The sequence below is a fragment of the Felis catus genome, chromosome D2 (assembly GCF_018350175.1).
Source record: "Felis catus isolate Fca126 chromosome D2, F.catus_Fca126_mat1.0, whole genome shotgun sequence".
Taxonomy (NCBI): Eukaryota; Metazoa; Chordata; class Mammalia; order Carnivora; family Felidae; genus Felis; species Felis catus.
Genome location: NC_058378.1, coordinates 484,223 through 500,509, shown reverse-complemented (window position 1 = coordinate 500,509; position 16,287 = coordinate 484,223). Strand labels below are relative to the sequence as shown.

The 16,287-nt window shown below is 37.4% G+C and overlaps 1 long non-coding RNA gene across 9 annotated transcripts in view; it reads right to left on the bottom strand.

The window, feature by feature from the left end:
* The window catches only part of LOC109492929, a 200,747-nt gene that overhangs the window by 6,529 nt on the left and 177,931 nt on the right, over positions 1-16,287 (bottom strand). For 6 of the 9 annotated variants that reach the window (XR_006586806.1, XR_006586801.1, XR_006586804.1 and 3 more), the window contains 2 exons: positions 7,621-7,707; positions 3,213-3,324 (listed from right to left, as the gene is read on the bottom strand). This is a non-coding gene — a long non-coding RNA (uncharacterized LOC109492929). Of the gene's footprint in view, positions 1-3,212; positions 3,325-6,316; positions 6,411-7,620; positions 7,708-16,287 lie in introns of all 9 variants that reach the window. The other 3 variants (XR_006586808.1, XR_006586809.1, XR_006586807.1) reach the window with 2 other exon arrangements.

The window sequence follows — 16,287 nt, the reverse complement described above, 5'->3', positions numbered from 1 at the left end:
TATTTTGAGAAAGCGAATGGGTTTGGGGGAGACCACAAGTGAAAGAGGGGCAGAGAGAGAATCTCAAGCAGGCTCAGACCTGTGAGTGCAGAACCCAACTCGGGGCTCAATCTCATGAACCGTGAGATCATGACCCGAGCTGAAATCAAGAGTCAGATGCTTAACCGACTGAGCCCCATCCAGGCGCTCAAGATTTGGGAGACCCTCTCTTCATCTCTCAAGGGGTGTTGACACCTGTGGCTAACCCCTGAATGCCCCTCAGTTTGCCTGCCCTTGTGGGGCTGGGAAGCCCAGAAGGGCTGGGTAATGCAGACATTACCACTGCTGAGGCTGGATGGAGAGAGCATCTTCACATGTGACAGATGGGCTGTCTATTGACAGACAGTTAAATCCTAAGTACCCCCAGACTCCACACGTGTCACAATAATCTTTTAAAATAATTGCTGCTGCTTGACTAGTACCCTCAGAAAATTACAAGGCTGTCGATTTATTCTCTAGCTTTTAAAATCCCATCGCCCATTTCCCTTTTGTAACAGACTATAATGTCTTAAATTTCCAAAGACAGGAAGTCACATTTGCATTATATATTACATTAATATTTTCCTCACTTCCTCGGTTAATTTTTTAGAAAGTATGGACATTTAGTTCATATTAATGTAGTTTGTGATTAATTATTCTCTACCTCATTAGGACCTTTTTCTTGGCAAAATGGATGTCAGTGTTAAAGGAGGTCCAGTAGGGTAGACAATTTTACATGCATTTGCCACAAATTGTCTTCTGTGTAACTTACTTTAAAAAGAGAACTACTTTTTCCCTAAAACTTTGAGGTTGCATGTTTCTTTTCCAAAATCAAATTTTAGCTTAATTTTCAAGTTTATCACTCAAGCACTTGATACAGGATTTAAAAAAATTTTTTTTTATGTTTACTTTTGACACAGAGAGAGAGAGAGAGAGAGACAGAGTTCAAGTGGGAGAAGAACAGACAGAGAGAATCTGAAGCAAGTTCTAGGCTTTGAGTTGTCAGCACAAAGCCACATGCGGGGCTCAAACTCACAAACTGCGAGATCATGACCTGAGCCGAAGTTGGACACTTAACTAACTGAGCCACCCAGGCACTCCCAGGCTTTTTTAATGTGTGGACAGAATGGTTATTTAATTTTTTTATAGGAGTACCTTATATTACAACTATATGAAGTTCAACAACACAAGACTAATACACAGAAACCTTAACATTTCCTTTGATTTTTTTTTCTTTCATCAGCCATAGAAGTATAAAGCTAGCAAAGCAAAGTAGGGCTAAGCTTTCTTAAAGTAATAGTTCTCTATCTGGCTTTTCTTTCTTCTTTGACTACTGTATGTTATAGGATTTCACATGAATAATGAGTGAGGTCCACATGTCACTGGGAAAGTCCAGAGTGCCAAACTTTATGTGTCAGAGACTGATTTATCTCCAAATATCCGTTCTCCCTCTTTGTGTAGAAAAAAACCCAAAAACAAAAAGCAAACACAAAAACATATTGTAGCCTAGCATTGGGCCACTCAAACAAACAAACAAACAACAACAACAACAAAACATATCCCTTCCACCCCCCATTAGGTAGGGTTATATGGCTGTTCTTTACAGCTAGGTGAGCAAATGTGCCTAAGGGCTGGCCAAAAAAGGTGAGCAGAAAAATCATGTGTGACTTTCAGCATAGAAGAGGATACCTAATGATTATGCATTCTTTGCACCAATATGAAATTTCTTACTATAACATTTTATATATGTAAAAATGAAAGGCATTTCTGTATTGTTTAGCCCTGGATATTTTATGTTTTCAGTCACTTGTACCCATATAATCCCGATAGATACAGAAGATAACAAAACACAAACATACATATACAAAAAAAATAAAGAAAGAAAGAAAACCTGAAACCAGGAGGCCTGGATGGCTCAGTCAGTTAAGCATCCAACTCTTGGTTTCAGCTCAGGTCATGATCTCTGGGTTCATGAGTTAGAGCCCAGTGTTGGGCTCTGTGCTGACAGTGTGGAGCCTGCTTGGGATTCTCTCTCTCCCTCTCTCTCTGCCCCTCCCCTGCCCATTCTCTCTCTCTCTCTCTCTCTCTCTCTCTCTCTCTCTCTCTCTCTCTCTCTTTCTCAAAATAAATGAACAAACTGAAAATATAAAAAATACTTAAAAAGGGGGCACCTTTGTGGCTCAGTCAGTCCAACTTTGGCTCAGGTCATGATCTCACGGTTTGTGAGTTGAAGCCCTGTGATGGGCTCTGTGGTGACAGCTCAGAGCCTAGAGCCTGCTTTGGATTTTGTGTTTCCTCTCTCTGCCCCTTCCCCACTTGTGCTCTGTCTCTATGAAAAATAAATAAATATAAAAAAAAATTTTAAATACTAAAAAAAGAAAACCTGACTGTGCCGTGTGTGTGTGTGTATACATATATATCTTACTGTGTGTGTGTGTGTGTGTGTGTGTGTGTGTGTGTGTGTGTAGCCATAAAAAAGAATAAAATATTGCCAACTGCAACAATATGGATGGATCTAGGCTCTAGAGGGTATAATGTTAAGTGAATGCTAAGTGAAATAAGTCTGTCAGAGAAAAACAAATGCCACATAATTTTACTTCTATGTGGAATTTAAGAAACAAAACAAATGGACAAACAAAGAAAAGGAGACAGAAAAACAGACTCTTAAATACAGAGAACAAACTGGTGGTCACCAGAGGGGAGGTGGGTGAGAGAATGGGGGAAACAGGTGCTAGGGATTAAGAGCAAAGGTTGACTTAAGTACAAATACATACAATAAACTATAAATAACATAAAATGAGCTTTTGATAAAAGCTCAAAATATGAGTTGTAAAATATGTTTTGTTCTAGTCTAACATGGATGTTTCTTATTGTAAAAAGTTGTGGATCCTTTTTGTATGTTTCTCACTCTTTTCTCCACACTATTCATCAGTGGGTGAAACTTCTTTATGAAGGGCCTCAATTATGAATTAGGGTGTCAGTGAGTAATGCCTCAATATTAGGTATCTGAATAGATTCACATGTGAATCTATTCAGATATAGAATATATATGGTCTGTTTGCAGCACAAGGTTCCTTTTGTCAATTTATGGCTACTCTAACATGAGCCCCAGAAGCAGTGTGCTTTTTATTAAGACTGGCATGGGGTCCGCTCCCAAGGCATTGAACAGGTCTGCAGTCAAACCAGAGACTCACAGTTGGTCGGTCCCTCAGCAGTAAATTGAACAAGGTGGGGCAGCACGGAGATGGAGTTCAAGATCCAAGCAATCACGGGCATGATGACCAAGTCTCCCTGCTCGTCAGCCTTCTGGTCACATAATCCAGCATAAAAATAAATAGAATATATATCACCAATTACTTTTAAAAGATGCAAAATAACAGGTGGACCAATTGGGCAGAGGGTACTTAGTTGGAACCTTCAACATCATAGTGCCTTTCATGACACGCACATTTTTAGTTTCTCAAGTACATGTTTCATTGCAAGGATTTTCTTGTGTCTTACTTTATTGTCTTATCTGTCCCTTTGTGTACAAGAAAGGACATTTGTGGCCTTATTGGAATGCAAATGCTTAATTTCTACCCTAAATCCTAATAGCCAAATTATACTAGAAAGTATCTCCACAATTTAATTAATATGAGAACCGTGGCTTTAAATCTGTATATTTGCTTTTCTTAAAAAGCCTGTTGGGGTGCCTGGGTGGGTCAGTCATTTGAACGTCTGACTCGATTTCTGCTCAGGTCATGACCCAGGGTTGTGGGATCGAGCCCCATGTTGGTCTCTGTGCTGGGTGTGGAGCCTATTAAGGATTCTCTCTCCCTCAGTCCCTCCCCTGCTCATGCTCTCTCTTTCAAAAAAAGGCATATTAATACATGTTGGGTGATGATCATAATAATAAATTAAACTTTGTTAACTGGATTTTTCTTTCATTGATACTGTTGCAAAAATCACATTAAGAAGATTCCCATTGCAAAAATAATTATAACTTATTTCACTTCAGTCCAAAATAGAGAAGGCACTGCGTCACTAACTTGAGATGTCACCATCACCACAACCTAATTAAATTTCTAGTATTTATTCTGATACGTGGAGAGAGAACAGTGAAGAAGCATAAAATATCATCCTTACCTCCAACAAAGCTACAGCTTTACGCATAAAGCTTTCAGATAACAATATTAGACAATGTTGACATGATACAAGGAGGTATCAGATAACTGAAATTTACAATAAGTAAATGCAAAGGAAGAAATATTGGAATAGTCTAAATATTAGGTCAAAGTCTTGAGGAGAAAGTGAGATTGGATAGGGAGAAAAGAGATGCCCTTCAACACTGGTCCCTAAAAATCACCATTAATGATCATCAGTGACCATATCTGGAGGTGGTGTATATCTAAGTAGGGGCTCAAATTTTAAATTTCTTCAACTACATTATGAACTATGTGAACACACAAACTATATCTATCTTGTTTAGCATTGCAGCTTCAAGACTTTATACAATTTCTGGTACATGGTGAATGTTTAGTATTTCTTGAATGAATAAAAGAAAAAAAAATATATATATATATATTAATTTCATAAAGGATACTCCCACATATACTGCAAATAATTTTATTTGGAATAAATGTTAATATTAAGATACAAACTTTGGAGAAGTTCTTCCACTTATCAACTGTATGAGTTTCTCAATTTCTTTGTGCTTCAGTTTCTCATCTGTACTTGGGAGATGATCCTACCTTCCTCACAAGGTTCTTACATAAAGTAACGCTTAAGAAAAATTCTTAGCATATAGAAGGTGGTATATAAGTATTATATGTTTCATTATATTTTTTATCATTATGGGAAAGAAAGACCTTTCCTTTTTCACCAGTGCTCCTAGGCTTCAGGGACTTGCAGGGCATTATTTACACCTAAGCTTTATCCCTGAAATATCTAGTAATACAAAGGGGTTAATTTGATTCTGAAAAAATATGAAAATATTAATGTCACTTTTATTTTATTCAATGTATTTAACAAATGCCTATTGTGTCTATCATGAATTAACTTACTTAATCCTGAACTAGAATTTGTATTTTGTTTACTTTCATTTTAAGCTTGATCACCTAGTTTCTTCCAAGACAATCTGTCTCCCCAGTGAGGAAGGTGATGTAGGAAGGTACATATTGGTAAGAAGGGGTGACAAGTGCACAGGCTTCTGTGAGAATGATTGGCACATGAGTGAGACGTGTAGTCATTAACCCAGCTAAGAGATGTCCTTCTGTAAGCCGGGAATGAGACAGCCACCAAGATCATGTTGAACAGAGACACTCACTTTCAGTTTCTCTAATCTATCATATATATATATATATGTGTGTGTGTGTGTGTGTGTGTGTACACATATATATGTGTATATATATATGTGTGTGTGTGTGTGTGTGTGTGTGTGTGTGTATGAGCATTTGAACCTTTTAACATTCCCTCAAATGAAAAAAAATATATATATACATACATACATATATATATACATACACATACATATATATATATATATATGTATGTATGTGTGTGTGTGTGTGTGTATATACATATACATATTCATTTGAGGGAATGTTAAAAGGTTCAAATGCTCATTCTGAATCATCAGATTGTGTTACTGTACAGTATGATGGCCTATCAGTAAATCTTCTGTCAGCAATGAGATAACCAAATAATCCTTACTTTCTTGTTTCAAAAGAATCATTGCCTCACATACAGTTTACTCTTAAATATACTAGATAGCAATCTGAAATATAATTCCACAAACTCTTAATATTTACATTGGTACCAAATGCAGATACTAATATCCCTCCCTTTCAATTGATCAACACATTATCTCATGAGTGCACAAATAGTTTGCATCTAAATTTTGTTGATGTAATGTTGGATATTGATATAGGAAAGGAAAAGGAAGGACTAATGATAAGAAACCATGAAGCCTATAAAACTAACCAAGTCAGGTAAGCCAGAGATGTCTCTCAGGAAAAAAAAAAAAAAGTACTCATGTGTATTTGAATCCTGAGCATTGGAAGGATCATTCACTAGCATTAGTCCTTGATGTTACATAGTGACAAGGCACTGATCTCTCCACCACTTCATTAGTTGGAATACATGTGGAGCAAAAAAAAAAAATGCCCTGTTCTCGAGTTCTAGCCCTTTATCCAGAAGACTCTGGAATACGCCACTCAAAGTAAATTATCCTTTAATGACTAAATTAATCCTAGGAAAACTAACGGGACAAGTAGAAAATTTTCTATTCCAAACGTTACCCAAACATTGTAGGTTTTACCTTGTTTATAGAATGGCTGTATGGAAGTCAATGAAGCCAGTGCCAAAGAACCACAAATACACAGATACAGGTCAGTCGAAAGTTTAAGGAAGAGCTATCCAAGAAATCATATTTGGCAAATCAGCATCCAAGTTAAGAGATGAGAAGATAAGCGCAGTGCTTTACACACATTTCCCCATTGTTATCCTTCCTGACTACCCTGTGAACTCACATTCTCATCTGGTCTCAGAGATGAGAACACTGAGCTCTCACTGGCCCAACCTCGCAGAGGATGCAAAGCTGCAACCGCTGTGGTTTACTGGGTCAGAATAGCACAGAAGTAAGAGCAGATGACAAAGTAGACCCAAAGTCACAGAGATCAAGTCAATCCTTTAGTGATGTCTGAAATAACTGATAAAAATGCCAAATGCCCTTTGTTCATTTAGAAGTGACCACTGCTCTTCCAGACTGGAAGAGCTTGTTACAGTAAGTAACAATAGATTTTAAAACCATGATTAAGTGTATTGTTGTAGCAATTTCTTGACTTTGGTTGAAACAGAAACCACTTCCCTCCCGAGAAATGTTCAGAACATCCAAATAAACTAATGAGGTATGGTGGAATCCCTTCAAAACATATTAGAGCACAATTTATGAAAAACCTTAGTACTTTCTTATGGACCATGCCAGTGAGTCAGATGGAAGAAATTTTTCCACCTAGACTAGTTCATGAGCTAGTCTGGCAAGTCAGTTCATTTATGTAGCACATATTCGTGGTCTCTACAGCCTCCTCATTGGTCACAACTTAGGAGTAAATTTAGTTTAGCTCATTGGCTGTTGGTCACATGGTTAGATTGAAAGCACTTTCACTCAGAATCTACTTCTGTAACACGAGGAAAAGAACAGTTACATAAGACATAGTTTTATCTAACACAATGTACTGAGAAAGTCAAACTTAATTATACTGAAACTCAAGCTTGTTTCATGTCCCAGTGTAGACTGTGAGCCTGAAGCGGGGTCTCCCAGACAGCTTTCAACTGTCCCTGGCCCTGTGCTCCTGGGTCTGCCTCCAGCTCCTGGGAACACTGCACAAAGATCACTTCAGAAAAGACCTACTGGTCTAGCCCTCACTCCATTATGATGACACCACACTCCTGAGTAATATTTGACTTCATTTCAGATGCGTATTGGCTGACATTTTGTGGGAGACTAATGAATAAATACATATTTTACTAACCACCTGTTGCCATGTCCTTCCTCATCCTTGCCCCTAAGCTACCACCCAGATCTGTTGTTAACACACAGCAGAAGCACCACGGAGTAGTTACCTTGTCACTTAGGAAGCAAATACAACTTGCTTTGAATGCGATCATGGTCTCTATATGCATTGCAGAAAGTCTTAGAAGACAGAAGACCTGTTGATTAATATAAAGAAATGGTGATGGTTTGTTTCTCAAGGGTAATATGGAGAGTCACTAAAAATGAAGATCATTCAAAATGCAGCCCATTAGTGGTAAAAAGTAAGCTGCAAATACTGACTGGCAGAGGAATCAAGATAATTTTTATTACTCTTCTTATCTTTCCCTACTAAATATTTTTATTAAGCTACCAACAAGAAATCAGCTTAGTGTTTGACATTTACCACATTTAATTTCACCATGAGAGAGGGAGAGAAAACACACACACAAGCACACACATGCGTACACACACACACACACACACACACACACACACACACACCCCACATAAGTTAGGCTGTGCGTTAACAGAGAAATAGCCCAAAGGAAGGTAGCCACAGGGAGAAGGTCATGCTTTTGGGAGCATAGACAATGTGGTTTCACTGAGTAGATGACATCAGAAAAGTGTAAATGCCAAAGCATGTCTAAAAGCATCAGTGGATAAGGGTCATCTGGGGGCTCAGTTGGTGAAGCATCTGACTCTTGATCTTGGCTCAAGTCAGGATCTCACAGTTTGTGAGTTTGAGCCCTGTGTGGGGCTCTGTGTGTCAGGCTGATAGGGCAGAGCCTGCTTGGGATTCTCTCTCTCTCCCTCTCTCTCTGCCCCTTCCCTGCTCGCTCCATCTCTCAAAAATAAATAAACATTAAAAAATATTTTTAAAATCTCGTCAGTGGATGAGGTATGGTTGAGTATATAAAATTAAGAACCAAATTTAAAATCGTGATTCTATTGACATCAAAAACTGTAAATTTAAGAAACAGATTCTTGAAGGAAGTGATTGGAATGACATTGGATGAAAATCCATTTAGAAGGATTTTTCAAAACACATCAAGTCAAATAAAAGTGAATGCATGAAAAGGAATAAAGTTTTACTTACAACAAAGGGACTGATTGTCCTTATAGCTTTTCCTAAATATGAGTTTTATGCTTCTTTTTGGCCAATTTTTAGCTCATGGAGTCAATTTTATACTTAGAAATTATTTACCAAGGTATATGCTTGAGATTTTTAAAATTCACTTTCCTTTTACTGAAACAGACTATGTTCATAAATCACTGATACTTTGCCTCTTTACTTTTAGATTTCAACTGCCATAAATGTCTTTGGGTGTCCTCACCAATGTCCTCGTCAATTTTCAATTCGGTACAGATGCAGAAGGAAAGATATTTATCTCAACTAAATGTCAAAACTATATTTTGAATTAGCATGCTTTGCATCCCCAACCTCTGTTTTCACCTCTACTTTACTTCATTATTAAATACTGTATTTGTACCTCCAATGCAGTATTAGCAGAAATTCAGGCCCTGAATAGAATAGCTTTTTCATTTTTTATGCATCTATAATTATAGGAAGGTTTACAAACAGACATATTGTAATGTCTTTAAAAAGCAACGGCTTGTGCTCACGTCGGCTGTACATATACTAAAAATTGTATCGATTCAGAGATTAGCATGGCCCCTTGTGCAAGAATGGCATGTAGAAGGCAATGGCTTACTTCAGATTTTTAAGCATAATTACTTTCCACCCCCGAAGATTATTTTATTAATAAAATAGTTGTGTTGATTTAAATAATTCACATACAATTAATCACACTTTAGTGTATACAATGTGATGAGCTTCAACATGTGCAAACACCATGAAACCATGACCACAACCAACATATTAAACATCCATTACCACTGCAAATTTCCTCTTGCTCCTAGTAAGTCTCCACCCACCCCTGCTTGTCCTCATTACCCCCAAGCAGCCACTGGTCTGCTGTCAGTCCCTAAATATTAGTTTGCATATCCCAGAAGTTTACAAAAAGGTAACCATACACTACACGCTTTCTAAAACATATTGCCTTCTCTCACTTCACGCGAATGTTTTGAGACCCTTCTGTGTTGGAGCATGTAGCAGAAGCTCCCTTGTGTTTACTGCTGAATAGGGTTTGATACTATGCTATACCACAGTTCAGCCATCCACTCACCCCTTGCTGGACATTTGGGTTGTTTTGGTTTTGACTATTAACAACAAAGCAGTTATAACATTACATACACGTCTTTAAGCACAAGCTCTCAGGAGTGGAACGGATGGATCATATGGTAAGGATGCATTCAACTTTTTAAGAAACTGCCAGTTTTCCAAGTGATGACACTGTTTCACTGAGTGCACTGTCCAGAGTGCAATGGGGTTCCAGCTGCTTCACATGCTGGATGGCGTTTGGCACAATCCATATTTTTAATTTGCGTTTCCTAGTACCTAACAATGGGATTTTTTTCCTTCAAGCTGTTATTTATTTTTTTGGATGTTTATTTGTTATGAGGGAGAGACAGGGAGGGAGAGAGAATGGGAAGGAACAGAGAGGGAGAGAGAGAATCTCATGAACTGTGAGATCATGACCTGAGCTGAAGTCAAGTGTTGGACACTGAACGACTGAGCCACCCAGGCGTCCCACAAGTTTTTATTTAAATTCCAGTTAGTTTTCAAACAATGTAATAGTGTCAGGAATAGAATTCAGTGGTTCAACACTTCCGTACATCACCTGGTGCTTGTTACAAGTGTCCTCCTTAATCCCCATCACCTATTTCCCCCATCCCCCACCCACCTCTCCTCCAGTAACCCCCAGTTTACTCTCTATAGTTAAGAGTCATCTTGGGATGCCTGGGTGGCTCAGTTGGTCAAGCATCCTACGTCAGCTCATGTCATGTTCTCACAGTTTGTGACTTTGAGCCCCGCATCAGGCTCACTACTGTCAGCACAGAGCCTCCTTGGGATCTTCTGTCCCCCTCTCTATTTGCCTGTCCCCTGGGCTCATGTTCTCTCTCTCAAAAGTAACTAAACATTGTTTTAAAAGTCTGTTTTATGATTTGCCTCTCCCTCTTTCTTTGTCCCACTATGTTCATCTGTTTTGTTTCTTAAATTCCATGTATGAGTGAAATCATATGGTATTTGACTTTTCCTGACTGACTTACTTCACTTAGCATAATACACTCTAGCTCCATTCATTCATCAGTCAATGGACATTTGGACTCTTGCCATTATTTGGCTATGAACAATGGGATTTTGGCTGAAATTGTTTTGGGGGCGCCTGGGTGGCTCAGTCGGTTGAGCATCCACCTTCGGCTCTGGTCATGATCTCGCCGTCTGTGAGTTTGAGCCCTGCATCGGGCTCTGTGCTGACAGCTCAGAGCCTGGAGCCTGCTTCGGATTCTGTGTGTCCCTCTCTCTCTGCCCCTCCCCTGCTCATGCTCTGTCTCTCTCTCTCTCTGTCAAAAACAAATAAAAATTAAAAAAAAAAAGAAATTGTTTTGAGTATGTAGATTAATTTAGGGAGATTTGAAACTTTAATAATAGTAATAAATCTTCTGAATCATGAACACTTTATATTTCCCAGTTTTTCCCGGAGATAGTTTGTAATTTCCATTGCATGATACTTTCACTCTTTCCTCAAATTCATCTCTAAGTATTTCATATTCCATTTCATGTTAATCTTTTATGATGCTTCATTGGTAAACTCACCCATTAGCTCTGGAAATCTTTTGTTTTGAAAATTCCCTCAGATTTGCTACAGAGATGATCATGTCATCTGTGAATAAAGATAATTTTACCTATTTCTTTTCCATTTGAATACGTTTTATTTTTCTGAACTTATTGCTATCTAGAACTTCCAGTAGAATACTGAATAGAAGTAGATTAGTAAGGGACATCCTCATTTTATACTAGATCTTAGGGATAAAGCATCTATGCTTTCACCGTGTAGTATCATGTTATCTGTCGGTTTTCAATATACCCTCATCAACTTGAATAAGTTCCTTTATACTCCTCTTTGGTGAGTTTTTTTTCAAGAATGAATAATTTTTTGAATGCTTTTTCTATTGAGATGATCACATGATTTTTCTTTTTTAGTTTTTTGTTATAATTAATATATTGATTGATTTTTCAAATGTTAAACAAATTTTGCATTTCTTGTGGAAATTCTAATGGTCATGAAGTATATTGATGGATTTCCATATTGATGGATTCAAATTGCAAAAATATTCTTTAGAATTTCTCATTCTCATTTATGAGGAATATTGGTTTGCAGTGTTCTTACAGTGTCATTGGCTGATTTTGTGTCCAGGTAATTCCTGGATTCACAAAATGAGTGGGAAATATTCCCTTCTTTCTTCTGTATGAGTTTTGCAATGCTGGTGTTTTTTCCATTATTGTGCTTGATAGAATTCACCAGTGACGCTTTCTGGAAGGGGAGTTCTTTTTGTAGGAAAACTTAAAAGCTATAATTTTAGGGATGCCTGGATGGCTCGATGGGTTAAGCATACCACTTTGGCTCAGGTAACGACCTCATGGTTCATGAGTTCAAACCCTGCATCAGGCTCTATGCTGTCAATGTGGAGCCTGCTTCAGATTCTCTGTCTCCCTCTCTCTCTGCCCCTCCTCTGCTGTTCTCTCTTTTTCTTTCTCTAAAAAATGAATAAAGTTAATTTTTTTAAAAAAAAGCTACAATTTAATTTCTTTCATAGATGGAGAGCAATCCAGGTTATCTGTTTCTGTGAGAGTTCATTTTGCATCACACAAGGAATTTGTTCCTTTTTTCTAAGCTGTTAAATTTATTGACATAAAGTTATCCATAGTATTCCCTTAAAATCCTTTTCATTTCTACAGGATCTCTAGTGGTATCTCTCTCATCCTGAAATGGATAGTTTGTGTATTCTTTTTTTCAGGATCAGTCAGGTTAGAGATTTTTCAATTGGTCTTCTCAAAGAACCAGCTGATGGTTTATGCATTTTCTCTACTGTGTTTACGCTTTCAGATTTCCTTGATTTGCATTCCCATCTTTATTATTTCCTTTCTTCAACTAATTTTGAGCTTAATTGTTCTCTTTTCTAGGTTCTTAATGTGGAAAATGAGTTAACTAACTTGACTCTTTTCTTTTATTACAGATATTTGTTTCCACAAATTTTCCCTAAGTATAGCTTTAGTAGTATCTTACAAATTTTTATACACTGAGTTTTCATTCTCATTCAGTTTGAAATACTTTCTAATTTACTTTTGATTTCTTCTTTGTCCCAAGTGTTATCTACAATTGTGTAATTTAGTTTCAAATATTTGGAGTTTGCCCAGATATCTTTCTGTTAATGATTTCTAATTTAATTCCACTGGTGTGAGAGAATACACCTGCATGATTTTAATCCTTTTAACTCCATTGAAATTTATTTTATAACCCAGAATATGATCAACTTTGGAAAAGTCCATTTAAATTTTTTTTTTAATTGTATTCTTCTGTTATTGGGTGGCATATTCTATAAAAGTCAATTTGGTCAACTTGGTTGATGGTATTGTTACATCTTTAACTTAATTGATCATGGTGTTATATTCTTGCTGATTTTCTATCCACTATATTCTTACTGATTTTCTGTCTTGTCGACCTATTAGTTACTGAAATAATGGTATTGCAATCTTCAACTGATTGTGAATGATTGTGAATTTGTCTATGTCTCCTTGCAGTTTTACCTATTTTTTGTTTCATGTATTCTGAAGCTCTATTATTAGATGCATAAACACTTAGGAATATTATATCTTTTTGATGAACTGGCCTTTTTCTCATTATGAAATGATTTTGTTAACTCTGATAAAAGTATTTTCTTTGAAATCTAATTTGATATAAAGATAGCACTGCAACTTATATTGATGAGTATCAGCACAGTATTCTGTCCTTTTAGTTTTAGTCTATTTGCAACTATATATTTGATGTATGTTTACTACAAGCAGCATGAAGTTGTATCTTACTTTTTATCGACTCTAACAACCTATTTTGTAATCGGCATATAGAGATCATATCACTCACTGTAATTATTGATATTACTATATTCAGTATTCAAATTTAGCACCTTGTTATCTGTTTCTCACTGTTCCTTCTAATCTTTGTTCCCTTTTTCTTCTTTTCCTGCCTTCTGTTGGATTAATTGGATAATATTGTTATTATAGTTTTTCTCCTTTGTATGTCAGTTAGGTTCAGTTCTTTTCTTTCTTAATTTAATTGTTGCTTTGGGGTTTACAGTGTACATCAGGGGCAGCCTACAAGTGGTGTTATGCCCCTTCATGTGCACCACATAACCTTTCAGGGACATACCTCCAATGTCCCTAACACATCTTACTCTAACATGCGTTATAAATCCCATATCACAACACCATCATTTTTATTTAAGTAGTCTGTTCTCTAAAGAAGTTTTTAAAAGAAGAGGCGGCACCTGGGTGGCGCAGTCAGTTAAGCGTCCGACTTCAGCCAGGTCACGATCTCACGATCTGTGAGTTCGAGCCCCGTGTCAGGCTCTGGGCTGATGGCTCAGAGCCTGGAGCTTGTTTCGGATTCTGTGTCTCCCTCTCTCTCTGCCCCTCCCCCGTTCATGCTCTGTCTCTCTCTGTCCCAAAAATAAATAAACGTTGAAAAAAAAATAAAAGAAAAGAAAATATCTGATACATTTATACATGTAGCTCTCATTTCCATTGCTCTTTCTTCCTTTGTGTACATCCACATTTCCATTATAATTTTTTCTTCACTCTAATAGATTTCCTATTGTATAGGTATGTTGGTAGTGAATATTTTTTGTTTCTGTATGTTTCAGAAAAAGTTGATTGTACTTTCATTTTTTATTTTTCTTTTTTTAAGTTTATTTATTTTGAAAATGAGAACACGCAAGCATGCAAGCAGAGGAGGGGCAGAGAGAGGGGGAGAGAGAGAATCCCAAGCGGGCTCCATACTGTTAGCACAGAGCCCAATGTGGGGCTCAATCTCACAAACTATGAGATCATGATCTGAGCCAAAATCAAGAGTTGGACGCTTAACAGAAGGAGCCCCCCAGGTGCCCTGTACTTTCATTGTTTAAAGAACTTTTTCTGTATGACTTATTTCACTTAGCATCACACTCTCCAGTTCCATCCACATTGCTACAAAAGGCCATATTTCATTCTTTCTCTTTGCCAAGTAGTACTCCATTGTGTATATAAACCACAATTTCTTTATCCACTCATAAGTTGATGGACATTTAGGCTCTTTCCATAATTTGGCTATTGTTGAGAGTGCTGCTATAAACATTGGGGTACAAGTGCCCCTATGCATCAGTACTCCTGTATCCCTTGGGTAAATTCCTAGCAGTGCTACTGCTGGGTCATAGGGTAGGCCTATTTTTAATTTTTTGAGGAACCTCCACACTGCTTTCCAGAGTGGCTGCCCCAGTTTGCATTCCCACCAACAGTGCAAGAGGGTTCCCGTTTCTCCACATCCTCTCCAGCATCTATAGTCTCCTGATTTGTTCATTTTAGCCACTTTGACTGGCATGAGGTGATATCTCAGTGTGGTTTTGATTTGTATTTCCCTGATGAGGAGTGACGTTGAGCATCTTTTCATGTGCCTGTTGGCCATCCGGATGTCTTCTTTAGAGACAAGTCATACAGAGAAAGACAGATACCATATGTTTTCACTCATGTGGATCCTGAGAAACTTAACAGAAGACCATGGGGGAGGGGAAGGAAAAAAATGTAGAGAGGCAGGGAGCCAAACCATAAGAGACTCTTAAAAACGGACAATAAACTGAAGGTTGATGGGTGGGTGGGAGGGAGGGGAAAGTGGGTGATGGGCATTGAGGAGGGCACCTGTTGGGATGAGTACTGGGTGTTGTATGGAAACAAATTTGACAATAAATTTCATATTTAAAAAAAGAGAACGTTTTACTGGATACAGAATTGTAGGCTCAATATATATATATATATATATATATATATATATATATATATATACACACACACATATATATATATACATATATACACACACACACACACACACACACACTTTCAATACTTTAAAAATATCACATTACTATTTTCTCACTTATATTGTTTGTGCCAAGATGTTTGCTGTCATCCTGATCTTTGTTTTTCTGATGTAATGTCTTCTTAATATACATTTTTAAAATACCTTTCTTGGGGTGGCTGGTTGGCTCAGTCAGTTAAGCATCCAATGCTCGATTTCAGCTCAGGTCATGATCTCACACTTCATGAGTTTGAGCCCTGCGTCAGGCTCTAAGCTGACAGGTGGAATCTGCTTGGAATTTTCTCTCTCTCCCTGTCTCTCTGCCCCTCCTATGAGCTCTCTCGCTCTCTGTCTCTCTCTCTCAAAATAAATAAACTTAAAAAATAAAAATAATAAAAATTTTTCTCTGTTTTGGACTGTTTGACTAAGATGTGCTTTAGCATAGCTTTGTTCATGTTTCTTTCACTTTGGGGTCACTGAATTTCTTAAATTTATGAGTTTATTTGGAAATCAATTGCTTCTTATTTGGGAAAATTGCTTATTATTTCTTTAACAGTTTTTCTTCCACACTCTTCTCTTTCACGAACTCTAAATACAAGTGTACTGTATCTCTGATGCTGTCTCACAATTATATTCCCTGGCCATACCTTAAAATTCTTTGTGGTGAGCTGAGGGCTGAATGACAGCCCCCAAAGACATCCAGGCCCTAATATTTGGACCTGTGAATATCACCTTATATGGCAACAG